The sequence below is a fragment of the Meriones unguiculatus genome, chromosome 17 (genome assembly GCF_030254825.1).
Source record: "Meriones unguiculatus strain TT.TT164.6M chromosome 17, Bangor_MerUng_6.1, whole genome shotgun sequence".
NCBI classification, from domain to species: domain Eukaryota; kingdom Metazoa; phylum Chordata; class Mammalia; order Rodentia; family Muridae; genus Meriones; species Meriones unguiculatus.
The window spans coordinates 15174650-15189449 of record NC_083364.1 but is presented as its reverse complement, the minus strand read 5'-3'; the positions used below and the strand labels follow the sequence as shown (position 1 = coordinate 15189449).

General features: G+C 46.1%; 1 long non-coding RNA gene across 1 annotated transcript; it reads right to left on the bottom strand.

Annotated features, from left to right (window-relative positions):
* Positions 1–10: 10 nt before the first annotated feature.
* On the bottom strand, positions 11–8122 carry LOC132648747 (uncharacterized). Its single transcript, XR_009587139.1, has 3 exons — positions 8024–8122; positions 3057–3132; positions 11–273 (listed from the first exon to the last, which is right to left on the bottom strand). It is a non-coding gene; the product is annotated as an uncharacterized LOC132648747 (long non-coding RNA).
* Positions 8123–14800: the final 6678 nt, after the last annotated feature.

The window sequence follows — 14800 nt, the reverse complement described above, 5'->3', positions numbered from 1 at the left end:
CTGCCCTCTGCCCTGCCACTCCCACCCATGCAGACGAGAAGTGCCTCACCACCTGCTTTCAGACATCCCTGTCAGATCTCCACTCGACCTTCTACAGAAGCTGCCAAGCAAAGGCCACCAGGCCTACCACCTCCAACGTGATTCCAGATGGACCAGCAATGGGACATCTCGTCGCTGACCGCCTCACCGCATACCTCAGTGCTGGAGCTGGGGGCCCGCTCATCCTCTCTGCTTTGATGGCTGTCAGTGTTCTGGATTACTCAGGTTGACTGACTGAAGAGAGACACAGCAGGATGCATTTAGGCTTCTCGAGCGGCAGAGACTGAACCCCAAACTCTTTTTGCAGAGCCTCTTTTTCATTACATAAAAGGCACCTTGAGCAGGTCAATTTCCGACACCAAAACTTAGAACCATCACCTCAAGCAATTCTCAGCCATACGAGACTTCCTGGTTTGCCTCAAGACTAAGTTGTGCAAAGGTTCTGAGAATCCTTCAAGAGATCAACCCCATAAAATCTCTGATGACAACTATGGACAAAAGGCTACTTCAAGGCCTAGGTGCTACCACTCTGGAATTCGTGCCGGATACAGTGGTTCTGCTAAAATTCTGCCAGAGATGGGGAACCAGGCTGGGAGCTGCCCAGCAGTGCAAACGCATGGCAGCATTGTGGCATCCGACCGGCCTGACCCTGCCGAGCAGCAGCATTAGCCAGCTGGGGCCAGTCCTTAAGACAGCTGGGCCCTGGGAAGTTTTAGAAATCTGCCCACCACTTTTGTCATGACCTCTGCCTCTGTGCCCGAGTAAAATGAAGGTGGTGGGGACCAGCCTCACCTTCTCAGTCCATCCCCTACCCTCACTGGCTTTGGGTTAGTTGCTGCTTCCAGCTCCGCTGTCCTGATGCAGACCTGTCCTGCTCTGTGTTGCCCAGGCCTTTTACCCGTGGCAACTTATGCTCATTGCAACCCAAGGGCTGAGGCAGGTGGGGCAGGCACAGGCCAGCAGAGGGAGCGTGAGGCTGTTTGCCAGCTAACACCCACAGCACAAAATCTTGACTTCCAGTTACGCTCCACCAGCTTAGCTCCTTCTCCAGTCTCAGTTCTCATGAGGCACCGCTAGGCCTGGAATGGGAAAGGGGAATGCTGGGGTCCCTGACGGAGCCATCATTGGCAATGGGCAGAGAATGAAGCCAGGGAAACTCAGCCCCAGATCATACCTCACTGGGGTGGTTTCCTTCTCAGGGGTTCTTTAGAACAGCAGAATAAAAACATAGCTGAGGTATTTAGCTGGGCTCAGTGGTACACTTCTTTAATCCCAGCACTTGGGAGACAGAGGCAGGTGGATCTGTGAGTTCAAGGACAGTCTGGTCTACAGAGAGAGTCCAGGACAGCCAGGGCTGGCAAAACAAAAAAACAAAATCAAAAAACTTCCGTGCTAAACACACACCCTCTTTCTCATAAAAGACAAAAACAAAACAGGAAGGCACATACGAGTATGAATAAATGTATACCAGAAGGAGCTCAATTTCACTTTACAATTTTATGAAGGAAAATTTGTGACTACACACACACACACACACAGACACACACACAAGCAATCTGAGGCAGCAATAAGACTTTGTTTAAATTGCAAATAAATATCTTTTTGTTGTTGTTTTTTTTTAAAACTAGATTCAGAAGAAGACTGTAATTCTCATTCATTTCAACATTTTAAAAATATTTGTTTATTGGGTGCTTGTGTTTGGGAGTTTGAGGAAAACTTGAAGTTGTTTTTCTTTTCCCGAGTGGGTTCTGGGGATCAAACTCAAGTCTTCATGCTTTGCAACAGGAACTTTTACCTGCTGAGCCACCTCCCCAGCCCCTCATGTTCAACTTATCTCCCCATTTCTGTTCTCATTTAGAGTGTCTTTGTAATTTTGTTTCTTGGAGTTGGAAGCCAGGACCTTGCACAGTCTAAGCAAGTGCTTTCCCCCTGAGCTATTCCCTTGGATGACTCTAATTTTTTACTGTCTTTTAATGTCACTTATTCATGAAAAGAATTGAAAAATCAATTGTTAAGGCTGTAACACAGGCTGAATTTAACCCAAATGAGTTAGCTTATTCCTGACTGAAGCATTCAGTCATATGCATGATTTTAAATTAAAAAAAAATTGTTTATTTTACATGTATGGGTGTTTTACCTTCATGTATGTGCATGCCTCACACATGTGCCTGTGGTGTTTAGAAGAAGGCGTCAGATGCCCTGGAACTGGAGATAGAGGTGGTTAGCCACCATTTTGGTGCAGGTGTGGGTTTGAGGGACTGTACCTAAGTCTGCAAGAGCAGCAAGTGCTTTTAACCATTGAGCCATCCCTCGAGCACCTTGTGTGAAGTTTTAAAAGGCCCTGAGAGCCAATGAAAACTCCACTTCTGAATGTGTTGGGATCATAATGACCTTTGACTTTAGTTTCTAGCCCACATCAGAGCCTGAGGGGAGTATTACACACCACCCACAGGTTTTAGACTTGGAACAAAACAGAGAGGACAGAGGAACTTTGGGTTTGACTCCCTTGGAAATGCTGAAAATGTGTCCTTGTCTGGGAGGGTCCACAGCGGCTGTTTTGGTAATCCCCGGGGTGGACTATTTCAGTGGCTTTAATTGTGTAATTTTTGGCCAGCACACTTGCACGGTTGGCATAGTTTCAACAATAGTATGTTTTTGAAAGAGACAATAGGAATCCTCCAACTATAGTCTTAATTTTAAATATCTTTGGCTCTTTTCTGCTGTTTGTATTTTCATATGTTTGTATTTTCTATGTGTCTATTTCTATGATGAGTTCTTCTAGGATTTTGACTGAGATTTATTTCAATCAAAAAAGCAATTTGAGCAGCTAGAGAGATGGTTCACAGATTAAGAGCACTGGCTGTTTTCCCAAAGGACTCAGGTTCAATTCCCAGTGCCCACATGGCAGCTTGCAGCTATCTGTAATGCCAGTATGAGGGGATCTGACACCCTCACACGGACATAGGTGTAGCCAAAACGTAAACATTTATATAAAACTTATTGGAGAAGAATCAAACCTTATTGACACCAGCGTCTTGAAGTTTTCATCATAGGCGTGCAGGGTAAGCAGGGGCAGCAGAGCCCAGCCACCCTCTGTGGGGAGAAAGAACAGTTTAAGGAAAAACTGCTGGGCAGCCTTGAGAGTGGAGGATAGCACCTCCACTCTCCAGCTGCAAAACTGTTGGGTTTTATACGGGTATCTAGCAGGGAGAGGCTGTTCAGGTATTGGAACAGCTAGGTGCTTACCTTGGGTTGAGTTTCAGACAGAGGAGGTACTGGCCGTTGTGGTCAGGAGCACTCAGATAGCCTTTAAGGGCTTCTGAGAAACACTTTAGGTTTTAAAAGACCAAAGAACTAAAAATTAGGTGTTTTTTTTTTTTTTTTTGATTATTGAATTAAGGTTTAAACCACAAGCCTGAACAAAGGCCAGACAGGGCAGACATGACCTGTGGGGAGGAACCAGCTTTACTGCATTCTTTTCCTGCTCACTAGAGATACAGTTGCTAGGAAAACAGCCCAGAAGGCCTTGCAGAACCCCTTAAAGAGACACCGTCTCCTGGCAACCCACCCAGACGGCCAGGCCGGAACCATTTATGGACTGGGCACCTAAAGCAAACCAATCATTTCAAAAGTCGGTTTCCCTTGCCCAATCACGTAACGCCAAGGCATGTAACTCCCTGCTTGCGGTTTTGCCCTTTAAAAACCTCGCTCCCCTAGACTGCACTGCTGCATACCTCTCTGTTTCCACACGGACGGACCTTGTGACCCAGGCTCAAGCTTGTATCCAATAAACACTCCTGTGCTTTGTAGCGGAGTTGATTCCTGGTCATCTTTGGGGGTCTCATGAACTGGGGGTAACAGTGTCTGTTCCCTAAAAAACCCCAGCTCAGGTGGGAGCGGGTCACTGCCATCAGCACCACCACTTTGGGGTTTGTTTTGGGGACCTAAAATGTGACACAAATTTTCTTAGATTTATTCCTGAATATACTTTATAAAGCATAAATAGTTTAAAGGTGATTATTGGAAATGTTTGTTTTCTAGTTGTTTATTGCTGGGACTTGAATCGTGTTTTCTTGAAAGGGCTGTTTTAGGTCTTGCATGTTTCGGTCTGCCATTTCATCCTCATTTCACTGAACCTCCTGTGATGTTGTGCAGGCAATTCAACTGGCCTTCCCTTAGGGAACTTTAGGGTCCTGACAGTGTCCTGTGTCAGTACCTGCATCTTATGACATCATCTGGGCCAGGTACATAGCGACCTGTCTACCACTCCCCCTCTGTCTTGCTCTTTTGTTCTTCCTCTCTCTTGCTTTCTCTCCTTTCCCTGTTGGGGCGTCCCTATTCCCCACCATGTCTCTCTCTTTTCTTTTCCTCTCTATTTCTCCACCTCCATCCAATAAATCTCTTGCATATAATACCTGTGGTGTTAAATAAATACTAACATTTGGTGCCGAAACCCAGGAGGCTCCTCTAGCAATGTTTAGACATGCTAGAACTCCTTTCACACGCCCGCCCACAACAAATCTCTCTCTGCACCCCCATCTCCTGCTCCTTTCATGACTGCTTAGCCTGTGTCGGCCTGCCGCTGCCACCTGCGTCGGTGCCGCTTCTGGTGGCTGCTCAGGATTTTTCTTGCCTACACTCTGCTCTGGTCTTTCAGGATTTGCTCACTCTCACTGGACTTCACTATGAGGTAAGCCCACAGCACCAAGCGTTTTAAGACTGCTCTCTAATGGGTTTAAATTTTGCCACCTCCTCAGGCCCCGAGAGTTCGGGTTTTAAATTTCCCGCCTCATTTGCCTGCTTATGTGTGGGGCAGGGTTTTTGAACTGGGCTGACAGCTGCTCAGCTGTGACACCCACACCTCAATATGTCACCATGGCCGGGCACGGCACCTGGTAAGCCGCCATGCTGATTTTAGAATAGAGAAACTCCATGCGATGAAGTTTCACAGATGCTTGCCCCTCCAAAAAAAACAAAACAAAACCCAAAAACTCCAAGCTTGGAGTTACATTTTCACAACATATATACATGTATGTATGTATGTATGTATGATTCAACCTTAGTTCAAAATAATTTTCATATAATGCTAAAATTTCAAAGTTATAAAGCTCTATTTAAATCAAGCTAATTTAAAATATATATCTAACCGCCTATGTCTTTATCAGTTCCTGAATTAATAAATAAATGCTAATTCTCCCACCGTGAGCTGCCTATTATCTGGATTTCCCACTAGGTGTTCCAGCCAATGGATTTGGTATAATAAATTCAAATGTAATTTAAAAATTCTTCTAGACTGTTCTACTATGTTGTTTATCCTAAATCTCATAACTCAGGGGTTAGTAAGTAAAAGTTTTTGCTGAAATACTTTATATGATATCATTCCAAGGATACTCTAAATTAAGATCTATTAATTTTAGAGGAATTTGTTTATGTTAAAACTTGGTCATTGTTCCTGCTATACCACTCCTAGGCATATATCCAAAATATGCTCAAGTATACAAGGACATTTGCTCAACCATGATCATAGCAGCTTTATTTGTAATAGCCAGAATCTGGAAACAATCCAGATATCCCTCAATTGAAGAATGGATACAGAAATTGTGGTGCATTTACACAATGGAATACTACTCAGCAATTAAAAACAAGGAAATCATGAAATTTGCAGGCAAATGGTGGGAACTAGAAAAGATCATCCTGCATGAGCTATCCTAGAAGCAGAAAAACACACATGGTATACACTCACAAGTGGATATTAGACATAAAATATAAGATAATCATACTAAAATCTGTACACCTAAGGAAGCTAAGCAAGAAGGAGCATCCTGGGTAAGATGTTCAATCCTCATTCAGGAAGGCAAATGGGATAGACATTGGAAGAGGGAGAAAACAGGTAACAGGACAGGAACCTACCACAGAGGGCCTCTGAAAGACTCTACCCAGCAGGATATCAAAGCAGATCTGAGACTCATAAACAAACTTTGGGCAGAGTGCAGGGAATCTTATGAAAGAAGGGGGAGATAGAAAGACCTTGAGGGGACTGGAGCTTTACAGGGAGAGCAACAGAACCACAAAATCTGGGCCCAGGGGTCTTTTCTGAGACTGATACTCTAACCAAGGACCATTCATGGAGATAACCTAGAACCCTTGCACCGATGTAGCCCATGGCAGCTCAGTGTCCAAGTAGGTTCCCTAGTAAGGGAAACAGGGGCTGTCTCTTTGATCACCTCCCCCCTGAGGGGGGGAGCAGCCTTACTAGGCCACAGTGGAAGACAATGCAGACAGTCCTGATGAGACCTGATAGGCCAGGGTCAGATGGAAGGGGAGGAGGACCTCCCCTATCAGTTGACTGGGAAAGGGGCATGGGAGGAGAAGAGGAAGGGAAGGTGGGACTGGGAGGGGGCTACAGCTGGGATACAAAGTGAATAAATTATAATAAAAATAAAAATAAAAAGTTAAACAAACAAATTAAAATAACAAAAACTTGGTCATTGTTCTATATAGTTCACTATCAAAAAGGTTAAAATATCTTGGTCTTATTTTCTAAATATGGTAATATTATAAATCTATAATATAGCCTTAGACTTTTATAAGCTATGGACTTTTATATACTAAATCATACAGGAAACTGTTATGTTCTCACTTTAATGGGCTATGTTTATGGCTTTTAAGGTTCCAACTTAACAGGGACTAAACCTAAAGTCCTACAAATGCAGGTTAATAGTCATTCATTTCAGAGATGAGCAAGTCCTCTAATGTGTCCAAAAATATATTTATAGTCCTACAGATGCAAACATGGTCTCACTGTTATCTTAACTGAATGACTGAGGATGGTCCCTGAGCCCTCCCACACAGGAGTTGGTAAAAATGACTTTTAAAGCCCAAGAGCCTTCCCAACAGGTTCAGCTACAGCAAAAACTATGCTCGCAGACCTTGGCTGCTGCCCCGAGGCTGTCAGCATTCCTATAGAAAATAACCCTGAGGTCTGCAGTGCCCCGTACTGCTGCGGCATAGCCAACAGTCAACTCCCCCAGGCAACTGTTTCAAAGGCAGCCAGGCTCCAGATAAGTGCTGCACCGATTGTCTATCTCAAAAGGTGGGATTCCTCCTTCCCCCCTTTCCTTGGTTTTGGGATTCCTCTTTCCTGGCTACTCAATCACTACATCCATACATCCAACACCAGCAGACTGATAAGTTCCCTTCCATGGTGGGTGTAAATGTATCCCCTTTTTCTGAGAGACAGACTGGTAGCTCTCCATTTCACTGGGGAACGGAGGTACCCTCCCTTCTCGCCGCCCTGACACAGACGCCTTCCCTTGAGTGAATAATCTTGTTGTTCTTACAGACAAAGTCTCTCAGCTTTTCCTTTCCTCTTGCATCGGACGCGTCTTCGGAAAATCCTAGTACTAGGTGAGGCCATGTCTCCCGGGAGCCTTCCCTGTGGGCCCTGGCTCTGCTCATGACAACCTGCTTTGCCAGCATGTACCTCCATACCTCTGGTTCTCCTGTACTTTGTGGGGACGCCCCAAAGACAGGTAAAACTGACTTTTCTCTCTTCACCCATGGAAATCCTGTCTTCCACCATACACCCAGGCTCTCCTCTGAGATGCCTTCTTAAATAATTTTAGGTTCATTCCCCCAGCACCCGCTTTAAGGGCCTCTGGGCTTACATGCTTGTGCAACCAAACTTGGCCTCAATTTCCTTATATGACAGATCCAAAGCAAAATCTTTTAAATTACTGTCAGTGATAGGGTAAATGGAGGTTCCCTCGGGTAAGTGGAGGTTCTCCTGGGGTAAATGGAGATTCCTATGTTCAAGTCTTTTCTTCTGTCTCTGCTCTCCCAAAAAGTTTCAAACATACACCTAAAAGAAATGTCCACCTAAAGACATTTTCTCTGCAACCTGCTTACCTCTGTCTTCCACCTCTATGTATGACCCAGTGTAGGTGTTCTCTCCATCCCTGTTCCCTTCCCCCTTTCCACTCACCTTTTATTGAGAGACCAAAGAAGTAAAAACTAGGTTTTCGGGGTACTGAGCTAAAAAGTTTAAAATGTATCAGGCCAGTGGGCCCTGCTGCTTCTAGGCAGGTCCGGCTAACTGTGGGGAAGAGCTGGCCTTGTTGCGCCTGGGAGATACCGTTGCCAGGAAACCAGCCAGGATGGCCCCCACCTCGTTCCAACTAGGAAAGGCCAGCCATTCCACCCCCCCCCGCCCCCATCCCCCGAGGAGAGAACTGAAAGCCAGAACCGTTCGTGGTCTTGGCACTTTCCCATAGCAAACAGTTTTGAAATGCAGCATCCCTCTTTTCTGTATTAACCAGAAGTTTGCCAGGCTAGAATCCCCTGCTTTGGGCCTGCTGGGAGGGTCTGGGACCTATAAATCATCCACAATCCAGAGCTTGAGACTCTCTGCTGGATACCAATGCCTTGGTGTCTATGGGAGTCCGGTCCAGGCGGTGAATAACGATCCTCACGTGTTTGGCAATGGATTCGACTCCCTTATGGCCTTTTGGGGATCTTGCGAATTGGGCACAACATTGTCTCCTGTCTTTGTCTTTTATTCCCTGACCCTGACCCTGACCCTTTAGGGGAAAAAATAAAAAAATAAAAAATCTCTTTTGTGCTGAGAACTTGGTCTTAGGGGTCTTGAGCTGATACTTTTCACTTTGCTTCTGCCCAGGGTCGTGATAATGTATGGATACAGAGGGTGAGAAAGGATGGGTCTTTTGTGTTCCACAGACTCTGCAACAGCCGCCCCTGTGTAATTCGTACAAAGTTAGGCCTGTTTCTGGCTGGCTACCTAAGTGTGGTCTGTTGGTTTCCCGACCACGGAGAATTCTCTCTCTGCAGGACAGTTTGGGAACTGCAGGCTATGGAGAGACTAGTCTGTCAGAGTTCAGGGTGTGTATGCTAGTAACTGTTGGGGGATTGGGAAGGGCACAGACTTCTTTTCTAAAGGCTCTAAGGCCTGACTCTGTGTCCTTGATGCCAGGACAGAGGGTCACTGAATTTGCCCCTCCCCTTCTCATGGAGGTTCTGCAGAGCCTGATGTTCTATGGCAGTTAACTCCCCTCTGACAATTCCGTCCAGGAGGGAGGGGAAGGCTTAGGAGACTCAACAGGCAAACAGACATCTTCAGTAGCTAGCCAGATTATTTTTGCCTGGTTGGTTTATTTGTTTATTTTTTCAAGACAGGGGTTTCTCTGTGTAGCTAGCCCTGGCTGTCCTGAACTCCCTTTGTAGACCAGGCTGGCTGAAACTCATAGAAATCCATCTGCCTCTGCTTCCCGAGTGCTGGGGTTAAAGACGTGCGCCACCATGCCCAGCTGGCCAGATTCTCTCTCCAGGCTTATAGAAGGAACAAACCACTAACTGTAGGGGAGGAGACTCAGAGAGCTCCAGGGCTCAGCTTTCCCGGGTGGCTCCCTTGTGGTGGTGGACTGTTTTGAGTCATCCCTGCTTCTGTAACCGACCCCTCACCCATGTTTCCATTAGCAACTGCAATAAAAACTCACTGGTTCACTGAGTTGGGCTTTGGTTACTTTAGTCTATGGTAAAACACCGTGTGGCACTATTCCTGGGACGACATGAACAAACCAAACGGGGAAACGATGCTACCAAAGTCTAACGTAGTGAACCAGTGAGCTTTCGTTAGGCTTACCTACAGGAGCATGGGTGCAGTCAGCTCAGCAGGTTGGGGGGTGTCCTTCTCAGGTAGTTCAGTTGGTCCGAACCGCTTACTGACCGCTTGGATTACCCCTGCTTGTTCCTCACCTCAGCTGGTCTGAGAGGATCTCCCAGCAGGCCTTGCTGCTTTAGATATGCTTGAAGAGGGATGGGTCTAAGTGAATCTGGTTAGTTTCAGTGACATCCTGAAGCGACTGAGCTGTTTATTTCCTGATCTTAATGAGGCTCCATGCAGGATAGAGAGTTTATTTCCCTTAGAACAATGGTTCTCAACCTTCCTAACGCTGTGACCCTGTAAAATACAGTTCCTCCAACTAATTCCATCAATACAGAATTAACTTTCCCTTTGAGTCAACTTGTTTCAAGTCCATCCAATATTTTATATTAAATATAAATATAAAAATTCATATAAATATATGAAAGCTGGCTTGAATTGAAATGTTTATTAAATCGACTGAACTGTCAAATTAAAAAAATGCAGTTCCTCATGTTGTAGTGATCCTGTTGGTACAATGTTCTTGTGGAATGTTTATAATTTAACCTTCTTCATTCAAATGCTGGTTTCTCTCCCCCAGCATTTGGTTTCAATCTGGACATTGCACTGCGATGCTTATTCTAAGCATCACCTGTCTCGTGTGTGTAAACATGTCACCATTTGTTCTCTATATTGTCAATTAAACATCCAGCCAGTGCTGTGCAATGGGGAGAATGAGTGGAAAATCCTGGTCCAGAGGGGAGGAGAAGGAAGTGAGTGGGAGGAGTTGGCAAAGAGAGATGGGCAGGAGAGGACTTGGAACCATGAGGAGAGATGAACTGGATCTAAGATATGACTAAAAGCAAGTATAATGTGGGAAATCTGAATGGGAGGAAACTATGCAGGTTTGGAGGTTTAGGATGGAGTAACTATTGCCCAGCATTGTGCTCTAGGTTAATTAAATAAATCCTAGTCTCTGTGCGGTGATTTGGGTATACAGCCGGTTTGAGAATAACCACAGTTTAAAAGATAAATCAATATTAAACGTCACCTTCCACAACATGACCTCCGGCCATAAAATTATTTTCATAATTGTAATTTTGCTACTGTTATGAATTATGTAAAGTCTGATATGCAGATGGTCTTAGGTGACTCCTATGAAAGGGTCATTTGACTCACAAAGGGGTCAAGGACCACAGGTTGAGAAACAATGTCTTAGATCATTTTGATGTTTTACCCTTAATCTCCCCGTAAACATCCTATTTCTTAATAAGGTGGAAGATTTTAATCTTGGAGGAAAATGCTACGAAACATGCTAGATCCCTATCTTCTGGGATGAGTAGGTGTGTGTGTGTGTGTGTGTGCTGCATCTTCCCAAGAAGTCTTTTACATAGCATCGAGTCTTTGAGCAGTCTCTCTCAAAGAACACCTGCTTAGCAATTCTTGACAGGACCCAGGACAGTCCAAAGGGGATCAACCGCCTGATTTGGAGGGGACAGAGGCTTGTCCTCTCTAAGCAGCAGTTTGATGTTCTATTAAATAAGAATTTTCTCTTCTTTGGATGAGTCTCACCCAGGGCTCTGGCCCAGACAGCTGAAGGAAGCATAGTAGGAAACCTTGGGTCTTAGGTGAGATTTGTAGTTGGTGAGAAGGAAAGACAGACAGGGGATTGAACAACGCAATGATAGCACAGTATTTTTTTGGCAAAAGACCTATGGGGTTGTTATATGATTAGGTCACACAACATATCTGGAATAAGGAAATTTATTTGGGGAAAGGAAGGGGAGTTAGTGCCTCGAGGAGGAGGGGTAGAGGCAGATGATTGGACATTAAGATAGGCAGATAGACAGACAGGGACAGAACCATGAGAACGAAGAAGGACAGAGAAAGAGAGACAGACAGACCAAGAGAAAGAGAGCACCGGGTGGTAGGCAGGTTCTTTTTATTCGGCACACGCCTGGCCCACCTAGCTGTGGTGGAAGGTGATGACATAGATGTTGCTTGGACCCTGAAGGCAGGCTGGTGGGATCACCTGTGAACTAACAGGGCAGGACATCTCTAGTTCCTGAACCAGAGAGCACCAGTTTGCTTATAGACAAGGTAGTTTTAGGGCAGAAAGGGGAAATAAGGAAGGTTCTATATTAAAACAAAAACAAAAACGAAACAAAAAAAACAGTCTGAGCAAGCCAGGGGAAGCAAGCCAGTAAGCAGCACCCTCCTTGGCCTCTACATCAGCTCCAGGTTCCTGCCTGTTTGAGTTCCTGTCCTGACTTCCTTCCATGATGAGCAGTGATATGAAGCCAAATATACCCTTTCCTCCCCAAGTTGCTTTGGCCATGGGGTTTCATCCCAGCAATAGCGACCCTGACTGGGACAGAGACCTTAGAAGAAACCTGCCATGTTGAGGCACCTTCACCTCAGGCTTTGGCCCCGGAACTGGTCTCTCACTGGACTTGAAATTCAGTGATTCGCACTAGACTGTCTGGCCAGTGAGCCCGAGCGAGCCTCCTGCCTCTGTCTCTGCCTTCTCACTGCCAGGACTACAGATATTAGGTCACTCCACCCAGCTTCCTTCCTTCCTTCCTTCCTTCCTTCCTTCCTTCCTTCCTTCCTTCCTTCCTTCCTTCCTTCCTTCCCTCCCTCCCTCCCTCCCTCCCTCCCTCCCTCCCTCCCTCCCTCCCTCCTTTCTTTCTTTCTTTCTTTCTTTCTTTCTTTCTTTCTTTCTTTCTTTCTTTCTTTCTTCCTTTCTAACATTGATGTTGGAAATTGGACTCAGGTTCTCACAATTGTACTACATAAGCCCCAATTTCATAGTTTATTGAAGACTACAGCAAACTTTCACCCTTAAAAAAGAATTCCTGGCAATCAATAAATATATGTTATGGCCGGCCATAACTGGAAGCCGATAAGGTGAAAACGGCTCACATTCTGACACAGATCATGCTGCCTATGGGAACTGTCATGGCCTCCCTGGTTTCCCTCAGACTCCCAAGTAGAACTGACATGTGGGCATGGTAGGTGTGGCATCAGTATGGGTGGGGGTGTCAGAGTGGATTGTCTTTTAGGGGGTCAGGGATGGGGCTCAGAGTGATGCCATGGGTTAGTTGATGAGCTTGGGTATGCCTTCCCTTCTTACCTCCCCGTGTTCCCACCCCTAGTTTGCTCTGGCATTTCCAACTCTTTCTCACACTGGAGGACACTGAGAAGTTCTCAGGGTGGGGCGTACGGAGTGAAGGCTCCTGGGGTTTCCTCAGGGTCTGCTGTTGGACTTGAGGCTTCCTGACTCTGTCCAGGACCTTTAAAATTTGTTATTATTATTATTTTAATGTGGGCCCTGCTCTGTCCTCCAGTTTTCTAGCTTTGACCTTTGATCTTTCTCCCTAACTGCACACAGTGGGGCACAGCTGGGGTTCAGCAGAGCTGCCGGCTCACTCTCTACTGCCCCTCCCTGCGCCACTTCCTCCTTACCGTGCTCTTCTCCCCTAAGATAGAGCACAGTGAGCCCTGTTGTGCTACCTGGATAAATGTTGTCCACCTCCCTCCCGTGAACCTTCCTGGACCCCAACCTTTACCCTGACACTTTGGCCTTTGACTTACACCTGCTCTCTCATTTAGGCGGCTTAGCCCCAGTTGTTTCACTTGCAAATGGCTCAGTGTGGACTGTGTACAGAGGTTCGGGCTCTCTGAGGCTGGTGGACAGCTGGTGCTGGTGGGTGGGAGCTGCCATCCTAATGCAGACTCGGAGGTCACCTCTGCGGGCTGCAGACCCCACCCCAGGACCTGTCTGCCAAGGCTGGAATGTCCCCAGTGTGTGGCCCTTTGCCCAGGGAGGAACTGGATCTTGTGTAGCCCTGGCAGAAGGAATAACTTGCCCACTGGCCCTGGAATGAGCACTTGGGATTTGGACAAGAACAGGGGGAGGCTGTGATTCCCTTCTCTATTTCAAAATGAAGACACAGGGTCACTTCAGAGGCTGTGCCATTTTTAGAGCCTGTGGGAGGGGCTTGAATGTACTCATGGGACACTGGCCTAGGATTTCCTGGAGGAAAGGAACCAATAGCACACACGCTCACACCCATACACTCACACTCATTCACTCATACACTTCCTCAAATGCACATTTGCATGCACACACATGCACATTCCTGAGCACACATGCACACTCACACACGTACTCACATGGAGTCATACACCAAATAATGATAAGGACAACATATTCTGAGGTATTTATCCGGAGGCAGTTTTATCATTATGCTGACATCGGAGTCTACCGACAAATAAACCTGTATGGCAAAGCTTAATGCACAGTTAGGATATGTGTCACCGAACTGTTGTTCCCGCTACATCATGGTTTGTCCTGATGTGCTATTATTTGTGTACATGAATGTATCTAAACATGGACAGAACTTTGTAAAAATAACAGGCAGCAGCAATTCTCTGCTCCGTGGCAACCCGAGGGATGGAGGTCATCTGTGCGTTCTGTTTTAATAAAGCATCACCGAGCAGCATGTGACCACGCTGGCGTAGTCAAGTCTACATCACGATCATACATATCTATATACATCTACAGGACGGAAGAGGGGGGAGACTCTTTAGACCCTAAACAGCCGGGAGAAGTAAAGGGGTCTGTGCCCCCTCTCCCTTTCCTCCAAACTTCTCTCCTACTGAGGGTCAAAAAGTTGGCGGAAGAGAGGTAGAGGAGTAATCAACCCCAAATAAAATGGAGTTTAAAATGAGCACAGCAGGTTCCCTTCCTCCATCTATTATTTTATCTGGGTCTTCAGGGGGTTGGGTGGTACCACCCACCCTGCAGAGGGTGGGATATCCTGGCTCCGTGTCCTGATGGAAATGCTTCTGGATCACAGACACCTAGAAGTCATGGTGTCCCTTAGCTCAGCCAGCTTGATCCATCAAGTTAAGCTGGAGGTGACTATTTTTTTTTTTTCAGTCTCCTGAATCAGAGGAAGGCATGGAGGAGGCGACTAAGCTTGTTTTTAAAGACACCAGAACTTTCACTACAACTGTGTCTTAGGGTCACCTCCAGAAGAAGAGTTTGAACTCCGGGGAGCACAAACTAAGAAGCATGTTGTAAGCTCCAGCAGC